This window comes from Eretmochelys imbricata, chromosome 1, assembly GCF_965152235.1.
Source record: "Eretmochelys imbricata isolate rEreImb1 chromosome 1, rEreImb1.hap1, whole genome shotgun sequence".
In the NCBI taxonomy this organism is placed as follows: domain Eukaryota; kingdom Metazoa; phylum Chordata; order Testudines; family Cheloniidae; genus Eretmochelys; species Eretmochelys imbricata.
In genome coordinates, this window is record NC_135572.1 from 90,319,669 (window position 1) to 90,345,591 (window position 25,923).

The following is a 25,923-nucleotide window of genomic DNA, read 5'->3' on the forward strand; positions in this document are numbered from 1 at the left end:
CCTCCTATTTCTAGCTTATGGAACTTTTTTCATAAGTGCAGATTTGCATAAGTCGGGCCTTGTGTAACCCAGAGAGCGTCTATAGTCAGTACCCATCTGGGAGAGACAGATACAAATCCCCACTCTGCAGCAGGGACTTGAATATTGGTATCCCCCCTCCAGGTACGTGCCATAACCACCAGGCCATAGAGTCATTCTCAAGTGGTCCTCCTGGCATAATGGCTATTCAAATATTTTATACAAAGTGGAACAGCTTCAATGGAAGAGATTCAGAGAAACCCAGTTTAGAACAGCCTGGTAGGTAGGTGTAGCCTGATCTACAGATTATACGTTGATTATATTGATTACTTAAGAATTCCCAGTTATCCCTTTGAGGGTTGGCAGGTTCTTGTCCCAGGATCAGGCCCAGTATTATTCAAATGATTATAGAATCATAGAATCATAGAACTGGAAGGGACCTTGAGAGGTCATCAAGTCCAGTCCCCTGCACTCAAGGCAGGACTAAGTATTATCTAGACCAGGGGTTCCCGAACTTGGTTTGTGGTTTATTTAGGGTAAGTCCCTTGCGGTCCACGAGACACTTTGTTTACCTGAGCATCTTCAGGTACGGCCACTCACAGCTCCAAGTGGCCGCAATTCGCCGTTCCTGGCCAATGGGAGCTATGGGAAGCAGTGGCCCGGCCCGCACCACTTCCTGCAGCTCCCATTGGCCAGGAACAGCGAACCATGGCAACTGGGAGCTACAAGTGGCTGTACCTGTGGACTCTCAGGTAAACAAAGAGTCTTGTGGCCCACAGGGGCTTACCCTGAACAAACCGTGAACCAAGTTTGGGAACTCCTGATCTAGACCATCCCTGACAGGTGTTTGTCCAACCTGTTTTAAAAAAAAAAAACAATGATGGAGATTCCCTTACCTCCTAGGCAATTTATTACAGAGCTTAACCACTCTGACAGTTAGGAAGTTTCAAACTAAACCACCCTTGCTGCAATTTAAGCCCATTGCCTCTTGTCCTATCCTCAGAGGTTAAGAAGAACAATTTTTCTCCCTGCTCCTTGTAACAACCTTTTATGTACTTGAAAACTGTTATCATGTCACACCTCAGTCTTCTCTTCTCCAGACTAAGTTGGGAACCCCAATGTGCACAGTTGCAACACGCACAGTATAGGAACTCTTCTATATTTACAAATAATTTATTAATATATTTAGCAAAGTCACAAACACTCTAACTCAGTAAGGCAAACAGAAATAATACAGAAAGTACATCTGAACATCCATACTCACATCATTCCTTGAAGAACAACATGAAATGTTAGCAATTATCTTCCTCATTACCATCACCTTCCTCATCTTCACCAGTGTTCATCATCCTGGCACCTCCCAAGGGCTACATCTCTCTCTCTCCCCTGCTTCCCACAGGCTGGGATGCTACTTCTATAATATGTTACACAAATGCTACCATGGCTAATACACATTCAGTAGAGGGTTTCCCCCTCTTCCTTATTTGTATTTTCTCCCGTTATCAATATTGACCTCCATACTAACATATAGGTTAGTATGTTAATGATCTCATCTTATTATCATGTATGTCAATTTGTTGAAGGCATTCTTGAGGTTGGATGTTCTTTCCAAAACTTTCCAAAAGCTGGTGTTAGCTCAGGTTTTCATGGTTGGCTGATGTCATTATGGACAAAATCCCCCCTTACACTCTATTTCCCATTCCCCAAAATTTAGGGATTACTGTTGGGCCATTTATTTATGTCAAAGTTCATAGGCATCAAGCCTCATGCAAACTGCTGAAGTCAATGTTTTACAGGATACAAGCCTGTATGTTCCTTGCATTAGTGCTGAATATTATAAAGGCAGAATAATAAAGGCAAGGCAGTGAATACAATAAAGGCAAGCTAGCCCTATCGGCTACAGAGGGCACTCACCTGAGAGGTGGGAAACCTGAGTTCATCCTTGCTCCAAAACAGGGATTCAAACCTACGTCTCCTGTAACCCAGGTGAGCGTTCTAACCACTGGTCTGTAGGGCAAAAGGGAAGGGCAGTGAACCAAAAAAAAGTATGTTAGTTGCCCATCTCTGCTTTTAACACAAGTGGTTAGATTTTCAAATAAACTCAGCTTTTACATAAGCTGTTAAATAGAATGGCTAGATTTACAAAAGCGCTCAGCAGGTCCTACTGAAAATAGCTGGAAGTGTTGCATGCTGAGTTCCTCTGAAAATCTGGTCCTATAGGTTTTGCTGCCAAAATCCACAGAGAAAACAAAAAAAACAATATGGTTAGTGCTACCTACTCTCATTGTATTATAAAACCACCTGAAAAATAAACCTGTTAACACTTGAAGCTAGATAGTAATGTTCTGAAGTAAGAAATGTTCTGAGCAAATTTCAGCTCAATATTAACAATAAAATGGATTTCTTATTTTCCCCTATAAGTGAGGGGTTAAATTAAGAGTAACAGATAGTGTTAAGGCAGATTGTATTACAGGTTCTATTTAACTGAAATTATAGACAGCTCTCTTTTAGAGAAATGCTTATTGTTAGCTAGGGTACAATTTTATTTAGTGAAGTCTGTTTACTGATATTTTTTATAATTTCTAAAGATAGTTATGTACATAATTTCTAAAGATCAGGCCAAGTTAAGTGTTGGAAAGAGTTACCACGAGAAGCTGAGGAATCCCTGTCATTGGAGGTTTTTAAGAACAGGTTGGAGAAAGTCCTCTCAGAGATTGTCTAGGTTTACTTGGTCCTATCACAATGCATGGGGATGGATTTGATGGCCTCTTGCTGTTTCCAGCACAATACTTTTTGATGCTAAACCATTAGTTATAGGATTTATTCAGATGAAGTGAAGGCCCAAATGTTGAAACTAACCTCAACAATTTTAAATTATCTAATTAGCTCAGTGCTTTTGCAAAATGATATTTATTCTCTCTTTAATGAACATTTTGTTGTAGCAATTGTCCTGTAAGACTTGGTAAAGTCAAACTGTTTTCCAGCTATAATGTGATGGCGGTAGCCTTTGGAATTTTTTAACTCTGAGAAGTACTATTAAGTCTACTGGCAGCTAATTCAGAAATGACTTGTCATAAAAAAAATGCATTGTTTGGCTTGTGAATTGATTTGCTCTGAGAATTTAACATGGCACTTAACAGATAACAAATAGTGCTTTCCTTTGATTTTACAAGACAAGCAGCTGTTTAATCAAAGTCATTCAGCATGTATGAAAGTACGCTCTGCAATACCACAGGAAGAGATTCATCTATTTTTCCCATTCTAAGTCACACTGAGGAGTTCCAGTTAGCCTGCAATGTCACATAACAAAAATCAATGCATTTCTGAAAGGGAAAAATTCAACACAGTGACAATGATACTGCCAGAAAATGAGATAAAAGAGTAGAGTGTCTATTATATTTTGTTGTTCAAAGTGGAAGTGGAATTCAATATTCAACAGACTATTGGTCCTCTGCTGCTTTGGGTATCCATCACCTATTAAACCATGAAGAGTTCTCTTTTCAACATTTCTATCACATATTTTATGTAAAAATCAGATATCAACATACAGTCAGACAGTTAAAATCCTTGGGGCAGATCCTGGTATAAGTTGTCATGAATATTGCACAAGTGTGAGGGTTGGGGGCAGGGTATAGGGAGGCACTGAAGAGAGTGACTTGGAGCTCTGTTTTGCAGGAGCAATACATGTGCTTTGTGCAGAGGTCAGGAGTTAGAAAGAAAGAGGACAGGGCTGGGAAGACAGTGTCTGAGAGACTGGTAGAATAACTCTGAGCAAATCCATTATTTATTGCTCATAGCATGTGGAGGCAACTGGAGCCTCTAGGATGAAGTAATTTGTCCACATCCTTCCTGTCGTGTGGGGCCCAAAACTGGACACAATACTCCAGATGTGGCCTCACCAGTGCTGAATAGTGGGGGGAATAATCATGTCCCTCGATCTGCTGGCAGTGCTCCTACTAATGCAGACCAATATGCCATTAGCCTTCTTGGCAACCAGGGCACACTGCTGACTCATATCCAGCTTCTCATCCACGGTAATCCCCAGGTCCTTTTCTGCAGAACTGCTGCTTAGCCAGTCCCCAGTCCTGTAGCAGTGCATGGGATTCTTCCGTTCTAAATGCAGGACTCTGCACTTGTCCTTGTTGAACCTCATTAGATTTCTTTTGGCCCAATCCTCCAATTTGCCTAAGTCACTCTGGACCCTATCCCTACCCTCCCAGCATGGATGCTTGGAATGCAGAGACAGGGAGGGATAGCTTCCTTCTTCCCAGCCTAGGGACTATGGACTTCAGCTATTTATTTCATCCTAGAGGCTGGAGTCCATGGTCCCTAGCACCGCTACAGGACTGGGGGCTGCTGGCTAAGCAGCAGTTCTGCTGTATTCATCTGGAGTATTGCGTCCAGTTTTGGGGCCCCCACTGCAGAAAGGATGTGAACAAATTGGAAAGAGTCGAATGGAGGGCAACGGAAATGATCAGGGGGCTGGGGCACATGACTTATGAGGAGAGGCTGAGGGAACTAGGCTTGTTTAGTCTGCAGAAGAGAAGAGTGAGGGGGGATTTGATAGCAGCCTTCAAGAACCTGAAGGGAGGTTCCAAAGAGGATGGAGCTTGGCTGTTCTCAGTGGTGGCAGATGACAGAACAAGAAGCAATGGTCTCAAGTTGCAGTGGGGGAGGTCTAGATTGGATATTAGGAAACACTATTTTACTAGGAGGGTGGTGAAGCACTGGAATGGGTTATCTAGATAGAATCTCCATCCTTAGAGGTTTTTAAGGCCCGGCTTGGCAAAGCCCTGGCTGGGAAGATTTAATTGATCTTGGTCCTGCTTTGAGCAGGGATTTGGACTAGATGACCTCCTGAGGTCTCTTCCAACCCTAATCTTCTATGATCCGGCAGAGCTACTCAAAGTGGGAACTAGGGGGGAGGGAAGAATTGGCACTTAGTGAACACCAAAAGCATATGGACTGTAGTTACAATAAGATCATCTGCTTGTACTCACCATGATAGCATCAAAGCTACCAACGTTTCTAAGGGAATGGTAGAACTGTTTAGAGCAGGGATCAGCAACCTTTGTCCCGCGGCCCGCCAGGGTAAGGCCCCTGGCAGACTGGGCCAGTTTGTCTACCTGCCGCATCTGCAGGTTCAGCCGATTGCAGCTCCCACTGGCCATGGTTTGTTACTCCAGGCCAATGGGAGCTGCGGGAAGTGGCACAGACCGAGGGATGTGCTGGCCACCAGGGGGCTTACCTTGGCAGGACGCAGGCTAAAGGTTGCTGATCCCTGGTTTAGAGCTTACTAAATATGATAGTAATTCAGAACTGTAGCTATATTCATGCACTTGTGATACTTCATCAGAACTATGTGGGCTTTTGAATGTTTACTTTAAAATACACAGATTTATTTCTTGACTGAGACTGTATAAGCCTGTAGCAATTCTCTGGAAATCATAAATCGTTTAAAATTTTGTTTTGTGTACATATAGGGAAGAAATGATGTGGAGCTGTCAAGTGGTTCCAGAAGCCTGTAAGCGAGATGAAACAATGGTATCCAAAATGAGAAAGTGTCGTTTTTTGCACAGTTCCAGGAACATGGAATCATGAATTGCAGTTTTTACTGTTTTAAGTTAATGTCAACAGTTTAATGTGGTATTTATTGGCCAAAGCTACCAAATGACAACGTGTCAAAAGATTTTTATTGTTTTTTTCCTGAGTAAGTATTTTTGTTCAGAATTGATTAAACGGTTTAACTGTGGCAAAAATGGAATATCAACATTTTGAAATATACTACCATGAAATGTTTTCACATCACAGCTACTTAATTGTCAAAAGTGTCTCACAAGAGATAAGGAGTACTTGTGGCACCTTAGAGACTAACAATTTTATTTGCGCATAAGTTCTTGTGAGCTACGGACCACTTCATCGGCTGCATAGAATGGAACATATAGTAAGAAGATTATATATATATATATACACACAGAAAACATGAAAAGGTGGAGTAAGAAGCTAATTAATTAAGATGATCTATTATAGATTCAATCTATTTCCCCATGTTAAGTATAGTCACACCTTCTTGTCAACTGTCTAAATGGACCATCTTGATTATCACTACAAAAGTTTTTTTTTTTTTTTCTCCTGCTGATAATAGTTCATCTTAATTAATTAGCCTCTTACTATTTTCATGCTCTCTGTATGTCTTCTTACTATATGTTCCATTCTATGCATCTGATGAAGTGGGCTGTAGCCCACAAAAGCTTATGCTCAAATAAATTTGTTAGTCTCTAAGGTGCCACAAGTATTCTTGTTCTTTTTGTGGATACAGACTAACACAGCTGCTACTCTGAAACCTGTCATAAGAGATAATACTTTTGTATATTTTCAATTGAAATTTCCTGAAAAGATCTGTCTGACACTGAAGGTTGTGCACCTGTAGCAGTAGATTGCATTCCCACAGTGTGTACCACATACTGGCTAGATATAAATGTATGTGAATTCCCAAAGCAATGCTTTTCATTTTGTACATAAAATGTATCATCTAGTCTGCCTTATAGATAATTTTACTTTGTGATTGTCTAGCTTTTGAAATAGCCTGGAAACTATTTTTTAAATTCAGTGACACTTACGGACAGGTCATTAATAGTGTTTGTTAGAAATGGCAATACATTTTCATATTAGGCTTTAGTCAAAGTGCTCACTAAACAAAAAATAGCAATTTTGATAACATATAGATTTGTTTTTTATCTAATTTAGCACAATTTTGTTTAATTATACAAAATGAAAAATGGTGGTAATGGTAGAAAGTAATTCTATCTATGTACTTTGGGAATTATACTTGTACTGGGAAGTTACCATATATGGAGCCCTGGAGGATACCAGCCCCTGAAAGCTTACATCAAAAAGAAACAGACTCTCCACATGCTTTGAAAAAAGTGTTTTATTTGTCAAGAAGTTCAAAAGACTATAAAACAGTGAAAAGCCACCAGTGCTGTACAGAATTCTGTGATGCTGGGATTTTGACCAGGGTCCCAAGGGGGTCACACTTAGGGCAAACCTCAAAGAATGGAGCACACAATCCCCAAAGCTAGTGGATATTCCAATACTTAGATCTACCAAGCCAGCACACAGCTCTCTTATTGCAACCCAGCTGTGGGCTTCCACCCAGATACTCAAGTACAATATGTTGGGGATTACTGAAAATCTTATTCATTATATAAGAAAGTTCTACCAATTCCAAAAGGATCAGACACATTACCTCCCAAGTTAATGAATATTTTAGAGCTTACCCAATTACACACTTAAAGCCAATTCTTATTAACTAAACTAACATTTATTATAAAAGAAAAGAGAGAAAATATTCTGTTAAAGATCAGTATACATACAGACATGAGTACAGTTCTGAGATCAGTTTCATAATAGAGATGGTGAGCCTTGGAATTATGAAGAGTTTTTAAAATTAGTTCATAGATTCAGTCCAATGTTTATATCCAGGGTGATCCAGATTGGACTGGAGATCTCAGTTTTACGACTTAAGCTTCCCCTGAATAAAGCATTAAGCAAATCTGAGATAAAAAGGATCAGGACCCAAAACACTTTTATATATTTACAGGCCTTCTCTTGACAGCACGAACTCCTTGAACAAACAGTAGGAAATATTCAAGACTTTGGGTAGAGTCATTTCCTAAGCATCACTGATAATTTGCTACATGGATTAACATAAGGCAATTGACTGTTTTCCACCATCTGCAGGTGAGTTGCTACATACTTTAAAGAGAAATCAATACAATATCACTATATTTACAGTTCATTTAAATGTTAAGATCAACTTTTGATCTCTGAATTAACAGAATACAGCATGGACAGGAACTGTTTGATTACATTGTTAATATCTAACAATATATATGTAAACACATAAAGACACAAATATTATTTACCCATATGTCCCTAATGATTGAATTTGGGTCATTTATCCTGCAGGATGCTTAACCCTTTCTGGCCATGTGTCAAACCCCCAGTGTGAGATTGGTGTAGAAGGGAGTAATCAGAGCTCCTGAATACACCTTAAGGACCTTCCAATCTTGATATGAGCTGTGTTTTAAGTACACTGAATTCTTTGTAAGACCAAATTAGTGATGCATGCTCTAGCCCAAGTTGATAACTTAGTCACACTTTGTGAAACAACACATGTTTGTGAATGTACACCTGTAATAGGTTCAGTGTTAATGTGGATACTAACAGATCTTGGAATGATTGCAATGTTGATGTCAAAATCTGTAAAAATGCAGTGTGTATGATTTATAGGAAAATCCTTAAACAGTATGCTGGAAATAGTACACAGAGATGTGCTATGTAATGAAAACCCTATAATTATAATGTTTTGTTCAATAAGAACAAACTTGGTATTGAAAAGCCTAGAAATGTTGAGGTTTCACAGCTAATGCCTATACACAATACTAAAACTTTCCACAGCAGGAAAAAAAAAACATTACAAACTTGGACAACTATGCAAGAAGGAAAACTGAGGTACAAAGTCACACAACTTCATGGCTGAATGTCAGAGTAAGTGCTCTCTGAAAACATTTATGTCTGTGTTAAGTTAACACATTGCCAAATGAGCAATTTTCTAGCCCAACTGGGCTATTTTTAGCTGTCAGTTGCCAGGGTTTTGTTGTTTTTTTTTTAAGCAGTTGCAAGTTGCGGTATTTTGGACTATTTTGCTGCTCTGCTGCCACTGGCTGTACTTGTCAGGAGTTCTCAGGTGGGAGGGAGCCTCCTGATCTGCCCTTCCCCCTGCTGAGATGCCCCACATGTCGCTTGTCTCATGTCATAGCCCCTCCCATTAGATAAAGTTTGCAGCATGCGCCGGAATTCTTGTCCGAGGGAGGCAGACTTTTTGTTTTCTGCAGAAAATGTGCTACAGTTCTGCCTTTTGCCAGTGTGGTGCTGGAACAGCCTAAGCTGACAGGGATGGCAAACAGCTAGCAGGCAGGTGGCAGGTGCATTTTTATCTCAAGAGAAAAGTCACAGTAGCCATATTGGAGTCAGGTTAGGAAGCAAAGCAGGCCACACAGGGCTGCTGGGGGGAGGAGGGGTCACAGGGCCACATGGGAATTCGGGATGGGGGCTCCAGGCAGGGCTACAGAGGGAGGCTGGGGGAGGGGTGCAGAAGATGATGTGCCTAGGGGTGCATAAGGTGTAAATTAGGCCCTGCCTACTTGGAGTGGTGGTTGCCATCCTTCCAGCCTTGGGGGTACATGTCTTCTCATCCACCCCTTTGGGGGTGATTCATCATTGCTCATTGCCAGGGCAGCATAACAGTTCTTCAGCGCTATGGTGGGTGGGTTGAGAATAGGGGTGGAGCTCTGCTTGCTGCCAGAAGTAAACAGGAGTCAGTGTCCTCCCTGTACAGAGCCATATCATCCACCACCAGCGGTGTGACAGCAGTTCTCTCTAATTGGATAGCTTCCTCAGGCTTGAATGTCTCCATATGAATATGCTCAATGAATTCCTCATGTGCATGGATGCTCCTCATCCTAGTCCCCTCCTCTGGTAGCTTTCCCACCTGCTTCCTGAGTGATTCCACCAGCAGACACCTTTCACACTGGATGATCGCCACAGCCTGGCTTTCTCTGAGTGGGAAATGCAGGCCACAGTCTCTCCAAATCCACACCTAGGATCTGGGTAGAGGCATCCATGATTAGATTCTGTCTGGATATGGGTGCAAGTGGAAAAGTCAGTGTTTCTTCCTGCTTGAGTAAAGCAAATCTTGAAACAAAATAATCTAACTACACTGGAACAATACAGTCATCTTGTGTCATTGCATTTTATCAGTGGATTGAAGAGATAGACAATGATCTCACACAAAACAAGGAGGCTCTTCTCCTGTCCAAGTTTCTACAAAAGATATGAAACCCTACTTCTCTCAAATGCAGGAACTACGAACTTTTCCAGTAGCAAATTACAAGCAAGATTAGAAAAACACTATGGTTCTTCAATTTCATTCTATGCACAGCATAACAAGGTAAGTCTCCATTTTTCTATGCAGCACAGTATTCTTCTTTGTATGGCTGATGTAAATGTAGAGTAACAACTATAATTTTACATTTAGATGGTTAAGCCAGATTATTGCATCTGGAGTAGTAGGGTGTATTGCTGTGATGCCTCCTTTGTATTTTTGAATTGGGCATTGAGTTGTTATATGTTCCATCATCTGTTCTGGGTGACCACAGTCCCACAGTGGAGAGTCTTTAATTTTCCATTTGTGCAGCAACTATCCCCATCTGCCATTTTTTGTATGGATATGGTTTCGAGTTGCCCATGATCCAAAGCCAGGTGACTGTAATTTACAGAGGACAGCTACTTTTGTGGCCCAATTGGTGCAGCTGCCCTTTGGTTGATAGATAAAGAGGCAAATAATTCAGCCACCAACGAGCATGATCAATTGCAGAGTGCATAGTGTTTAACAGTTTCAAAATAATCATACAACTGCATGCAAGCCTTGCTGCACAGCTTCAACATGAGATGGGGACTTGCAATTTAATTGACACACCATAGGCACCGACTCCATGGGCGCTTCAGCCCTGGAGCACACATGGATTAAAATTAGCAGGTGCTTAGCACCCATTGGCAGCCAAGCACCCCCCTCTCCATCCTGCCCCCAGTGCCTCTCCCCTGCCAGCAGACCCACTGATCACTCCTCACCCTCCCTCCAACTGCCTACTGCCCACCACAAACAGCTGTTTCATGGTGTGCAGGTCAGCTCCAGGAGGGAGGGGGAGGAGCAGGAGCAGGGGTGGGGAGCACTTGGGGAAAGGGGTGGGGCAGGATGGAGCATGGGCGGGAAGAGGCGGGCAGGGTGGGGGTTTGAGGGAAGGGCTGGAGTGGGGCCGGGGTCTGGGACGGAGAGGGGGGTCAAGCACCCCCCAGCTAGAGGGGAAGCTGGCACCTATGTGAAATTCTACACATTCATGGATTCTTCATCAGTTATGATGAGCTTAGGCAGTTCATCACTAATGCTGGAAAAAAAATCAAAACAGGAAATAGACTACAGAGAGGTGTGTTCAGTCCAAATAGAATTGTACCATTTCATGCTGGTGGAAATCTCACCTATGAAGGAGAAGATAATACAGACATTGACATAGAGACCATTGATAGAAAGAATACCTTTCATTCAGTGACTAGAGTGGTATCTCAACAACAGTCTGTTGATAGTGTGACAAGGTTCCTCCTCTGGCTTGGTGGGTCCTGCCTTATTGGCGGATTTGCTCAACTCAGAGATTCACAGCAGCCCTCAGTTTGGCCACTTTTGCTAGTGGCTCAAACCTGCCATTCACTCAGCTAACCTCATCACTGGCCAGCATGGGGAAAAGGAAGGAGAACAAACCCCGCAGCCTCTGCTGGCCCACCTAGTGGGTCAGGAAACAGACCAGGGACCTTCCCCTCTGGTGGGACCCACAGTCCAGGTCAACTCCTCCTGTATCCAATAGGGAGTTGGGGGGATGGAGGGAATCCGGGTCCACCCTCTACTCCAGGTTCCAGCCCAGGGCCCTGTGGCTCACAGCTGTCCACAGTGTTTCGTGTAACACCTGTGTGATAGGTGCAACTACCTGGGCTACTTCCCCATGGCCTCCTCCCAAAACCTTCTGTATCCTTACCACAGGACCTTCTTCCTGATGCCAGATAGCATTTGTACTCCTCAGTCCTCCAGCAGCAAGCCCTCTTACTCTCAGCTCCTTGTGTGCCCCCCACTGACTGAAGTGAGGCCCTTTTTAAACCAGGTGCCCTGATTAGCCTGCCTGTCTTAATTGATTCTAGCAGCTTCTTAATTGGCTCCAGATGTCCTAATTAGCTGGTCTGCCTTAATTGGTTCCAGAAAATTCCTGATTGTTCTGGAACAGCCCCTATTACCTTACCCAGGGGAAAGGGACTTGCTTAACCTGGGGCTAATATATCTGCCTTCTATCACTCTCCTGTAGCCATCTGACCTGACCCTGTCACAATAGTCCACCATCACCAGAAATATCACTCAGGCATGGGAAAGAAACAGCACAACTGTCCTTGGGCACTCGGTCTCTCGTTGGCAGTCTAGAACAACCTAGAACGCATCCAGAACCAACCCATCATGAAAGAGTACTTGAGAATAAACCCTTAACACTACAAATAAATGCTCTCTGAAATTTCTCCTGGTGTGTTTTAAGTCTACTACCTCATAATGTCCTATGATGTTGATTTGTTCACACTCAGGTGATTCCATTTTGGACTGGTTCCAACCACAAGCTTGCAGCAAAGAAGAGCACCTACATAGCAGTTGTGTATGAACCTATTATGGATACTAAACCAGCTGCCATGGCCACAGTCTATACTACAATATTGAAATATAAGGAAATGCCAGCAGCTCTAGGACAACAGCACGCCATTTAGACCACAGATCAGCAGCTATATGCTGTTGCTCTGCAAGTGAAATGTACTCTCCCAAACTAATTTGGTATCAATCTGATGCATCTGCATGGTTTTCACACCATGTGCTGTTTTATTGCATGTACTGGGAAAATTTGGGGAGATGCAGGATTTCTATACCAGGGGTTCCCAAACTTGGTTCGTGGCTTGTTCAGGGTAAGCCCCTGTCGGGCTGCAAGACACTTTGTTTACCTGAGCATCTGCAGGTACAGCCGCTCGCAGCTCCCAGTTGCACTGGTTCTCCATTCCCGGCTAATGGGAGCTGCGGGAAGCGGTGGCCCGGCCCACGCTGCTTCCTGCAGTTCCCATTGGCTGGGAACGGCAGTCCACGGCCACTGGGAGCTGTGAGCAGCCATACCTGCAGAAGCTCAAGTAAATAAAGCATCTCACGGCTCGACAGGGGCTTACCCTGAACAAGCCACGAACCAAGTTTAGGAACCCCTGGTCTAGACTTCTTGTTGATTCAGATGTGTGTACAGCTTGTACTGCAAATCAAATGCTTGCTGGTAAGCAATTCAGCTGTGCTCTACGTGGCTTGACTCTAGCATTTGAAGTTCTGAAACTTCATTAATTTGTTAAATGGCATGATCAGGGAAGAGGACCTCATGTAGTTCCAGAATTCATCTGGCAAATGTGGGCTGACACTCAAAAAGTGGTTATTTTAATGCCGTGATGGTGTCATTCTTTGTCCCCACTTCTATTGTAACAGCATCAGTTGACATCTCCACATTATACCTCATCTTAAAATAGACATAATAAGCTTTCATATTATGTATGAAGTGCATATGTATAGAGAGGGTTCATTAAGTCATCCAACTATGTGGCATCTGCTGCTTGTACTTACTTCACACCTTGAACAGCACTGACATGGTAGAATGAAATGAACCCTGATATTAAAAAGAAAATGTAGTAACCAACTTACTGTAGCAACTCCAAAATTACATAGTATATTTGCCATTTCTGAAAAATTTTGCCTGAACAAAACCACCAACTTGTTTCAGTTCATCATGTTCCCCTTTAGCCAGTGATGAGCTGCAAAAATCTTAACTGGTTTCCTCCTCACCCCACCAGGGGGTCATTGCCCACCCCCAGCCCCCCGGGACTCCTGCCCCATCCAACCCCCCACGTTCCTTGACGCCCCCCCCCCAGGACTCCTGCCCCATCCATCCCTGTCCCCTGAATTCCCCCAGAACCAGGCAGGAGGGTCTTGTGGGCCACCGTAGTGGGTGCCCACCCCACCCCAAGAGCCAGAGGGATTTGCCGGGGGAGGAGGTGGTGAGTCCCAGCAATGCTTACCTGGGGCAGCTCCCAGGAAGCATCCGGCAGGTCCCTCTGGCTCCTAGGGGTGGGGGAGTGTAACTGGGAGGGGGAGCAGGGGGAGTGGCTACTCTCCCCACCAATCACATCAAAAGTGGTGCCTTAGGCACTGACTCCATGGGTGCTCCGGGGCTGGAGCACCCACGGGGAAAATTTGGTGGGTGCAAAGCACCCACCGGCAGCTCCCCACCTCGCGCCTGGCTCCAGCTCACCTCACCTCTGCTCTGCCTCCGCCTCCACCTCCACCTCCACCTCCACCCCTGAATGCACCGCCCTGCTCTGCTTCTTCGCACCCCCGCCCCCAGCTTCTCGTGAATCACCTGTTTGGTGGGAAGCCGGGGAGGGCTGAGAAGCAGGCGGCGGCTTCCCGCTCAGGCTGAGGGTGGCGGAGGTGAGCTGGGGCAGAGAGCGGTTCCCCTGCATCCCCCCGCCCCCCGGGTTACCTGCTGCGGTGAGGGCAGACCTCCTCATGCCCCCCGACCCCAGCTCACCTCCACCTCCCTGGGCCTGAGTGCGAAGCTGCCGCCTGCTTCTCAGCCCACCCCGGCTTCCTGCACAAACAGCTGATTCGCGGGAAGCCTGCAGGGGTAGAGAAGCAGAGCGGGGTGGTGCGTTCAGGGGAGGAGGCAGAGCGGAGGTGAGCTGGGGCCGGGGGTGGGGTGGGGTGGGGAGCTGCTGGTGGGTGCTCTGAACCCACCAAATTTTCCCCTTGGGTGCTCCAAGAGCACCCATGGAGTCGGTGCCTAAGGCGCCACTTTTGGGCAGTTAAATTTAGAAGCCCTTTTAGAACCGGTTGTCCCTCGCAGAACAACCGGTTCTAAAAGGGCTTCTAAATTTAACAACTGGTTCTAGCGAACCAGTGTGAACCGGCTCCAGCTCACCACTGCCTTTAGCTGTTCACATCTTTTAAATGACCATGTGGTTTAAAAACAGCCTTTCTTTAATTGTAAAGCTTAATATATTTATTGAGTTTGGTGTGCCAGGGCTTGGGAATCTGTTGAGTCTGTGGGTGACCTAATGCCTTACAATGCCTAATGCTTACAAAGAGCTACCATACCCAGTAAGAGTCTGCAGGATCACCTGGAGCTGGAAAACATTTTCTGGACTGCAGCAAAATGAAAATGGTCAGTTGGGGAGTTATAGTGCCCTTTAAGAATAGACATGGACACTTCTGGAGTTGACACTTGTTACCTGCTTAAATAATCAGCCCAATTGCTGGATAACTGGCTGACACCATGACTGGTCAAAAATGAGAACACTGATTGCAGTGTTTTATTTCAATTCATTAACCTTGTGTTCCCTTTTGTTGTGAAGGACTCCCTGTGAGCAGAAACCGGTAGGATTTAGGATTTGGTTTTGTTTACTTTTCTAGATTTTCTTGTCTTTGTTATTAACCTGTCTGTCGGAGTTGCCTCGATACAGCTCCAGGCACCTATCTGGTTCTTTATTGTTGTACAGCTAATTCATTTAATCTTCTCTGTGATGTGGGCTCTTAATTAAGTGGCCTAATTAACTTTTTAATTTTGTAAACTGTCAGTGTGTTAAATCCATTAGGTTTCCCCATACTGTTCTGTAGTTGAGATGGTAACTGTTATGGTTTGCAAGCTGGGCTGCTGCAGTCTTTTTTTGGACGTTACCTATGCTGCCTCCATTTTATGCCACTTCTTTATAAATATACCTCCCATGAACAACCAGAGGGATGACAAAAACCTGTGTGTTTATCTTCTCAAACCTCCTCCCAGTTCATTATTATTCAACAGATATCGGCCTGATCCAAAGCCCATTGAAGTCACTGGCAGTGTTTCCATTGATTTCAATGGGTCCTGAATCAGGATTTATATGCTCTACTGGAAATAGCATGGTCTAGTGGATAGTGAATCAGGGAACCAGATTCTATTCTCACTTCTGTCATTGACCTTCTGTGTGACCTAGATCACATCACTTCACATTTCTGCACCTGTTTCCCTTTCTGTCTGTAAGTTCTTCAGGACAAGAACTATCTCTCATTATGTATCTGCACAAACCCTAGCACAAAGGAGCTCCCATTTCAGTTGACTGCTCTAGATGATATTGTCATACAAATAATTAAATAATAATAGTAATCCAGTTTCTCTCCTGAGAACTCAATTACTCCTGCTGTTTATTTATACAAATACTGACATTTAAGTGGCCCACCATATGCTGGTGCCCCTCTTGGGAACACTTTCTCTTAGGCCTTGTCTACGCTGGCAAGTTACTGTGCAGTAAAGCAACTTTCTGTGGTGTAACTCCCGAGGTGTACACACTGCCAAGCCACTTAGTGCACAGAAACTCCTCAGCTGAGTATTGCAAAAAAACCACCATGATGAGAGTTGTAAGCTTTAAAGCACAGAGGCTCCTGCGCTGTATTGGCAGTGTAAACACATTACAGCACAGAAAGCAATCGATTGGCCTCCGGAAGTATCCCATAAACGCGCAAGTGGCCTCTCTGCTCATTGTTTTGAACTTGTCTGCCCTGGAGACGTGTGTCCCTCCCCTTTCAAAGCTCCATTTCTGACAGCCATTGCATGCTGTGCTGATCTGCTCCTGGACACAAAGGAAACCATTAACATGGAATGCTCCTGCTGTTGAACACAGAGGCAGGTGAGTGTGTGCGTGCATGGGAGTGAGTGAGAGAGAGATTGAGATTGCTGGCCAGAGGGCTGGGGAGAGAGGCTGGTGTTGATGTCGGAGTTTCCCCCTTCCCCAGGACTGGTTGCTTCCTGCTGCTATCTGAACTTACAGGACAGCATGCTGACACACTCTCGGTCCCCCAAAACATTGTGTCTCCCGCCCTCCATACACATACACATTCCCTGTCACACACTCTGCTCCCCCCCCCCCAGCTTCAGTTGAAAAGCACCTGGAAATGTAGTAGGATGTCCAGGGAACAATGGGATTTGGAAACCTGCATCATGTGACACTGTGCCTGCCCCAAGAGACATTGCAAATCCTTCCCAAAGCACCCTGTGTCCAGTTGCACAGTGGGATAGCTACCACAATGTACTTCTCTTTGCCATTGCAAGAGCTGCTCATGTGGATGCATTCCACTGTCACAAGGAGCACAGAGTTGTGGACACGCAACAGCGGTTTAATTCCAGTGCTTTAATAAAAGTAGTAGAACTTGTTGCGCAGAAACTTGCCAGTGTAGACATACCCTTAAAGGTTTAAAAGAGTGACTTCATAGCATAGGCTGATCAACATTTTGACATTCTGGTTGTGCTCCAAGGATGCAGCTAATAGGTTTTAAACCCTGCCTCCAGAAAAGAAGGCACATATTTGGTCCATCATTAAAGGACAGTAATGAGTAAAATGGAAAACTGTATGCAGCATCTGTGTAACATGTATATTATTAATTAATATCTATCCTCTTTGCTGCTTTCATGTTCATTCTGAGACAGAATGGGGGGCTCACAGTATATAGATTATGAAATCTTTTTTTCTTCTTTTGAAATCTACAGAAAACCTTTATAGTGTTACTGAAATTGGATTACTGTAAAACTACAAACCTTATTTAAACATTGTGGTTCATAGAAATAATATTTTGCACATAAGAGGATCTATAATGCAGTTAGCATTGAAGGTTTTACAGGCTAGCCATCAGGCAATGCACTTCCTCTCCAATATTGAATAATTTAGGCATTGGCTATCTTTCAGAATGGCTGTGTGGCTGTCTCCCAATAAAGCACTCAGCAGAGTTTTCTCTTTGTTCTGAGAGTGATACCTTTTCAAAGATCATGGACAGTTTGTCCTGAAGAACAAAAAGCTTGTTTGTGCTAATTTTGTCTCAGCATGGCAAATGAGGAAGAGGAGAGACACTGTACTACGAAAAGAACGAGGAGTATTTGTGGCACCTTAGAGACTAACACATTTATTTGAGCATAAGCTTTCGTGTGCTAAAGCCCACTTCATCAGATGCATGTAGTAGAAAATACAGTAGGAACATATACACACATATATATATACGCACAGAAAACATGAAAAAATAGGGGTTGCCATACCAGCTGTAACGAGACCAATCGATTAAGGTGGGCTATTATCAGCAGGAGAAAAAAACGTGTGTAGTGATAATTAGGATAATTTATCCTGCTGATAATAGCCTACCTTAATCAATTGGTCTCATTAGAGCTGGTATGGCAACCCCCATTTTTTCATGTTTTCTGTGTATAGCTATATATCTTTCTACTGTATTTTCTACTACATGCATCTGATGAAGTGGGCTTTCGCCCATGAAAGCTTATGCTCAAATAAATTTGTTCATCTCTAAGGTGCCACAAGTACTCCTCGTTCTTTCTGCTGATACAGACTAACACGGCTACCACTCTGAAACCTGTACTACAAAAGGAGACAATAAAATAGAGAGTATTATTGGTAAAATATTTGGGTGAGAAAATATGTAGGCATGATAATAAGCTACGAGAGGAAAGCTTATGTAAACTTTTAGCATAAATATTGAGAAAAGAATGCTGATTTGTCAATAAGAATGCATCTTTAGGATGACTGGATAACAGCATGAAATTTACTTACAGAATTTGTTACAATAAGACAACAGAAAGTGATTCATTGTGAATTACATTGAAAATTTGAAAGATTTTTTTTTTCCCTCAGGGAGGCAGAATTGAACACAAGTGTACAGTTCTTAAGATAAGTCATAGATTCTAAGGCCAGAAGGGACTATGATGGCACCGTTACCGTCATACAACTTTTTTTTTTTTTAACCGTGAAGGTAGGATACGCTCTAAGAAGAAATGTTGGATTGTTGTCAACTTTATTATGCAGTTTCTTCTGAGAGATGCAATTGCGAATAGTAATAGAGTTTACTCTTGACCTTAATCTTTCTTAAGAGAGTCAATTCTTAGAGCACAGTTGCTTCCTGGGAATTGGGCTTTTGTGTCTGGGCTCAGATTTCTGAAAGAAAAAATTGCCTGCATGCATTTGTGAGCATTTATGTTCAGTGGCTGGTTTATTGAGTTTAAACACAACAAGAATATATCTAGATTCTATGTCACAGATTTCTCTTAAAGCAGGAAACTGACCTGGCATCTGATACTGCTGTGCAGCAGAGAGGTCACAATATAAATGTAAAACTGCCACTGAATTCAATGGAAGGAGAGTTATGCTTAGGCTGAGCAGTTCTGAAAAACTCACCATACTTTCAAAAATGCATGTAAATAATGTATTAGTTTGTGCCTGAGATCATCCTGCGATTTTGTGTATGTAAGAGAGAGTGTAAAGGGGCTGGAGCTATATATACAGTTACACAAGCATGTTAACTTTGCCACTGAAAATGGCACTGAATAACCAACACACACCAAAGAAGCCACCATCTCTGTACCTTCCTCATCTGATACCACAGTTCTTACTGAGGAAAAACCACCACTGACCTCAATGAGAGTTTTAGCATAGTCACTCCTGGTACAGTCTGTACTTTCAACAAATCTTAGAAAAGCCACAGGCTTATTCAGCTGTACTGAAAACACTGCAAGCAAAACAAAACAGCAGAGAGGCTAATAGAGGGAGTTTGCCTGGGATCTGTCCAAGAGGAGGTATGCTATGTGCTGCATTAGGTGGGCTGTGTCGGTGAGTATCTGAGTGTCAGTTACAGGGACAGTTTGTCAGTTTGACCGTGTGCTTGATTGTTTGAAAAGTGTGAATTGGGAGTGCTTTGTTCCAAGTGGGCCTTGAGTGGGCCTGACTACTATAAAAAGGCAGTCAGCTGCAAAACAACTGAGCGGTGAACAGTGGAGAGGCTAACAGAGGGAGTTTGACTGGGAGTTCGCCTGGGGAGAGCCCACTGAGGCTTTCATCTTGCAGGCTTCTGAGTAGTTACAACAACACCTGAGGAAGCTCTTAGAAGGAAGATAATATGGATGGTGAGCGATCAGCTGTTGTGACCTGCACAGGATGTGCCATGTTTGTCTTTCTTCCACAGGACAGAAGCGACTTTGTCTGAACAAGTGCAAGCTGGTCTCCATATTGGAAGAGACAGTTCAATGTCGGGAGAAACAAGTATCGACCCTCCATTGCATAAGAGAAACTGAAGAATTCCTGGACAGACGTCAGGATATGCTTCTATGGGCGCAACATTCTGAAGATTCAGAGCAGGCTGCGCAGCGGGGACAGAAGGACGGTGAAGAAATTTGTCAGAATGTGACCTCCAGAAGAAGAAAGAGGAGTGTCCATGTACGAGTAAGGCAGATACAGGTGAGCAACTGTTTTCATGTTCTCTCCACAGGTACTAATGCAGAGAGTGGATAGATGATACATCTGAGGGAAGGGAGCAGAAGGAGACTCCACCGATTGGAAGGCATGAGATGCACTGTCTTAGGGATGGGGGTTCCACGACCACACCGCTCCCAAGAGAAGGAGGTGGGTGGTGGTGGTCGGGGACTCACTCATAAGGGGGACTGGGTTGTGTATCTGCCATCCTGACCGGGAAAGATGAGAAGTATGCTGCTTGCCAGGAGCTAGGATTCACGATGTGACAGAGAGACTGCAGAGACTCATCAAGCCCTTGGATCACTACCCCGTCCTGCTTCTCCATGTGGGCACCAATGATACTGCCAAGAATGATCTTGAGCAGATCACTGCAGACTTCTGGGAAGAAGGATAAAGAAGTTTGAGGCGTAAGTGGTGTTCTCGTCCATCCTCTCTATGGAAGGAAAAGGCCTGGGTAGAGACAATCGAATCGTGGAAGTCAACAAATGGCTACGCAGTGGTGTTGAAGAGAAGGCTTTGGATTCCTTAAACATGGGATAGTGTTCCAAGAAGAAGGATTGCTAGGCAGAGACGGGCTCCACCTACAAAGAGAGGGAAGAGCATTTTTGCAAGCAGGCTGGCTAACCTAGTGAGGAGGGCTTTAAACAAGGTTCACTGGGGGAAGGAGACCAAAGCCCTGAGGTAAGTGGGGAAGTGGGATCCCGGGAGGAAGCACAAGCGAGAGAGTGCAAGAGGGGAGGACTCCTGCCTCATACTGAGAAAGCAGGATGATCAGTGTGTTATCTTAAGTGATTATACACAAATGCAAGAAGCCTGGGAAACAAGCTGGGAGAACTGGAAGTCCTGGCACAGTCAAGGAATTATGATGTGATTGGAATAACAGACTTGGTGAGATAACTCACATGACTGGAGTACTGTCATGGATGGATATAAGCTGTTCAGGAAGGACAGGCAGGGCAGAAAAGGTGGGGGAGTTGCACTGTATGTAAGAGAGCAGTATGACTGCTCAGAGCTCAAGTATGAAACTGCAGAAAAACCTGAGAGTCTCTGGATTAAGTTTAGAAGTGTGAGAAACAAGGGTGATGGCGTGGTGGGAGTCTGCTATAGACTACCAGACCAGAGGGATAAGGTGGACGAGGCTTTCTGTCAGCAACTAACAGAAGTTACTAGATTGCAGGCCCTGGTTCTCATGGGGGACTTCAATCACCCCGATATCTGCTGGGAGAGCAATACAGCGGTGCACAGACAATCCAGGAAGTTTTTGGAAAGTGTAGGGAAAAATTTTGTGATGCAAGTGCTGGAGGAAACAACTAGGGGAAGAGTTCTTCTTGACCTGCTGCTCACAAACAGGGAAGAATTAGTAGGAGAAGCAAAAGTGGATGGGAACCTGGGAGGCAATGACCATGAGATGGTAAAGTTCAGGATCCTGACACAAGAAAGAAAGGAGAGCAGCAGAATACGGACCCTGGAATTCAGAAAAGCAGACTTTTACTACCTCAGGGAACTGATGGGTAGGATCCCTGGGAGAATAACATCTCCTGGGAAAGGAGTCCAGGAGATCTGACTTATTTTGAAGAATCCTTATTGAGGTTGCAGGAACAAACCATCCTGACACGTAGAAAGAATAGTAAATATGGCAGGCGACCAGCTTGGCTTAACAGTGAAATCCTTGCTGCTCTTAAATACAAAAAAGCTTACAAGAAGTGGAAGATTGGACAAATGACCAGGGATGAGTATGAAAATATTGCTCAGGCATGCAGGAGTGAAATCAGGAAGGCCAAATCACACCTGGAGTTGCAGCTAGCAAGGGATGTTAAGAGTAACAAGAAGGGTTTCTTCAGATATATTAGCAACAAGAAGGTGGTTAAGGAAAGTGTGGACCCCTTACTGAATGAGGGAGGCAACCTAATGACTGAGGTTGTGGAAAAAGCTAATATACTCAATGCTTATTTTGCCTCTGTCTTGACGAACAAGATCAGCTCCCATACTACTGCACTGGGCAGCACAGTATGGGGAGGAGGTGACCAGCCTTCTGTGGAGAAAGAAGTGGTTTGGGACTATTTAGAAAAGCTGGATGAGCACAAGTCCATGGGGCCGGATGTGCTGCATCCGAGGGTGCTAAGGGAATTGGCTGATGTGATTGCAGAAGCTATTGGCCATTATCTTTGAAAACACATGGCGATCGGGGGAGGTCCTGGATGACTGGAAAAAGGCTAATGTAGTGCCCATCTTTAAAAAAGGGAAGAAGGAGGATCCAGGGAACTACAGGCCAGTCAGCCTCACCTCAGTCCCTGGAAAAAACATGGAGCAGGTCCTCAAGGAATCAATTCTGAAACACTTAGAGGAGAGGAAAGGGATCAGGAACAGTCAGCATGGATTCACCAAGGGCAAGTCATGCCTGACTAACCTAATTGCCTTCTTTGACAAGATAAATGGCTCTGTGGATGAGGGGAAAGCGGTGGACCTGTTATTCCTTGACTTAAGCAAAGCTTTTGATACGGTCTCCCACAATATTCTTGCCAGCAAGTTAAAGAACTATGGGCTGGATGAACGGACTGTAAGGTGGTTAGAAACCTGGCTAGATCATCGGGCTCAACGGGTAGTGATCAATGGCCCCATGTCTAGTTGGCAGCCAGTATCAAGCGGAGTGCCCCAAGGGTTCGTCCTGGGGCTGGTTTTATTCAATATCTTCATTACTGATCTGGAGCATGGTTTGGATTACATCCTCAGCAAGTTTGCAGAGGACACTAAACTGGGAGGAGTGGTAGATATGCTGGAAGGTAGTGATAGATACAGAGGGACCTAGACAAATTAGACGAGTGGATGAATGAATCTGATGACGTTCAACAAGGACAACTTAGGATGCACTTAGGACGGAAGAATCCCATGCACTGCTACTGACTAGGGACTGAGTGGCTAGGCAGCAGTTCTGCAGAAAAGGACCAAGGGGTTATGGTGGACAAGAAGCTGGATATGAGTCAACAGTGTGCCCTTTTCGCCAAGAAGGCTAATGGCATATTGGGCTGTTGTAGCGAAGCAATGACTCACCAGTGCAGCTCCTCCTGCTGCTGGCTGTCTCGGGAATTAGCTCTCCAGCCTAAGGAGTACCCTCTGCAGGCTGGTGTCTCACCTGCCACGAGCCCCCTGTCCCTTCCAGACTCTGGTGCCCTTTACCTTGGGGTTCTGCTCCAGCAGTCCCCACACTCTGGGTCTCCCCTCCCAGGGGGGCCCCCAACCCTCTAAACCCACCTTGCCTCAGTGGCTACACTGGGGCAGCCTGCAGCCTGTAATGGGCACTCATCACTGGCAATGGGTTAGGACCTGCTGCCTTTACCTATCCTCCGGCTGCCCCTCTGCAGCCCCAGTACCTTTTCATAGGCATTCATCAAGGGCTGAATCCAGGGGGTTTACTGGGCTGGAGCTCCCCAGCCCTATTCCCCAGTACTGCCTCAGCTCAGGTACCTTACTCCCAGGCAGCTAGCCCTTCCCACTCCAGGGCTAGAGTGAGACTCTTCTAGCTCCTGGCCCCCAGCCTTCTTATAAGGGCCAGCTGGGCCCTGATTGAGCTGACCACAGCTGTGGCTGCTTCTCCCAATCAGCCTAGCTTTTCTCAGCCACAGCCCTCTCCAGGGCTGCTTTTACTGTTGGCTGCCCCAGGCAGCCCTGTCCCAGGGCTGTTTTAACCCCTTCAGGGCCGGAGCGGGGTGAGCACCCCGCTACAGTTGTATAAGTAGGAACATTGCCTGCAGATAGAGGGACGTGATCATTCCCCTCTATTTGGCATTGGTGAAACCTCATCTGGAGTACTCTGTTCAGTTTTGGGCTCCACAGTACAAGAAGGATGTTGAAAAATTGGAAAGAGTCCAGTGAAGGGCAATAAAAATAATTAGGAGCTTGGAGCACATGACTTATGAGGAGATGCTGAGGGAACTGGGATTATTTAGTCTGCAGAAGAGAAGAATGAGGGGGGATTTGATAGCTGCTTTCAACTACCTGAAAGGGGTTTCCAAAGAGGATGGATCTAGACTCTTCTCAGTGGTAGCACATGACAGAAAAAGGACTAATGGTCTCAAGTTGAAGTGGGGGAGGTTTAGGTTGGAGATTAGGAAAAACTTTTTCACTAGGAGGGTGGTGAAGCACTGGAATGGATTACCTAGGGAGGTGGTGGAATCTCCTTCCTTAGAGATTTTTAAGGTCAGGCTTGACAAAGCCCCGGCTGGGATGATTTAGTTGGGGATTGGTCCTGCTTTGAGCAGGGGGTTGGACTAGATGACCTTCTGAGGTCCCCTCCAACCCTGATATTCTATGATTCTATGATGCTAAAACAAAAACAAAAAACAAAAATCCACAGCCTCCATAGAATGTAATACAGGAATAATATTAACTGAGGTTCAAACTACAGTAGATTGTTCATTTTCTGGACATGAGAGAAAAATTTATTTTGGAACCAGCCTTGCTTAAGTGACTTCAGAATGTAAATCTTAAGAAGAAATACCACTCAACTCCTGAATGAAATATCAAAGAGCCAAATACAGCACATTGATTAATTCGTGTCATGTCAAAGAAGATTTCCAAGATAAAAGATCCATACAAAATGTTGTAATATAAATACATTACTCTGCCCTCTTTCCTACAACTTTGAAAATAGATATGTAATAAAAAATACAGTTTTCAGAGTAGCAGCCGTGTTAGTCTGTATCCGCAAAAAGAAAAGGAGGACTTGTGGCAACTTAGAGACTAACAAATGTATTTAAGCATAAGCTTTCATGAGCTACAGCTCACTCCGATGAAGTGAGCTGTAGCTCACGAAAGCTTATGCTCAAATACATTTGTTTGTCTCTAAGGTGCTACAAGTCCTCCTTTTCTTTTAAAAAATACAGTATATACTTACTGCAGATACCATAACAAAATTAAAATCAATATCTCCCCCACCTCTCTCTTCTGCTTTTATCCCAAACTTGTCCTAGCTCATATCTTTCTAGGGTCATCCTGTAAGTACAATACTTTTTTTACTTATTTATTGTATTAATAAAATAATCCTTTATAATATGCATTGAAATTTGCTGCACTCAGAGCCACTAAAATCAGTGAGAGTCTCTTCACTAATTGGGCATTGGTTCAGGCCAAGAGAGCACAAGAACATGCACCTAGATGTCCCAGCGCAGTTTGGATCCCTATTGTGACAGATGCTGCACAAACGAATACTGAGACATGGCCTCTGCTCCAGAGAGTTTACAGGCTTAAATTTTTAGAGGTTAATGGTGGTTCTCAGTGCCTCCATTTTTAAGTATCCAACCTGAGACATCTTAAATGGGCTAGATTTTCAAGCAACTGCTGAGCAGTGGTTGGCTGAAAGTCAGGTGTCTCAAGTTGAGCACTCAAAAACTGAGGCCTTCAATTAAATTAACAAGAGAGATAAAAGAATCATCATCATCCCCATTTTACAGATGGAAAACTGAGGCACAGAAAAATTTAGGGAGGGATTTTAAAGCCACATTGGGATTTAATAGCAAAAGTTCATTGACGTGACTTCTGAAAATCTCCCCCCAAGTGACTTGCCCAAGTTCACACAGGAAGTCTGTGACAGAGCCAGATAATGAACCCAAGTCTTCTGAGTTCCAGTCTAGCTGCTTAATCAGAAGACAGTCCTACTCTTCATGACTGTCCGGCCCTTGATGAGGAGGAAAATTTACAATTTTTAATCAAAAAAACACACACACAGCATTCTTGTATTCAAACTCTTATAAGAATGAGCTTTATTTCTCCAATTATTTATTTATGACTGTGATAAAAAATAATATCTCATGCCTAAAACAAAACTTAGAAAAACAAAATAAAAGAGAAAAAAAATGACTGAAAGCTCATTTCAAGCACCACATTGCTTTAATATAATTGTTTTTT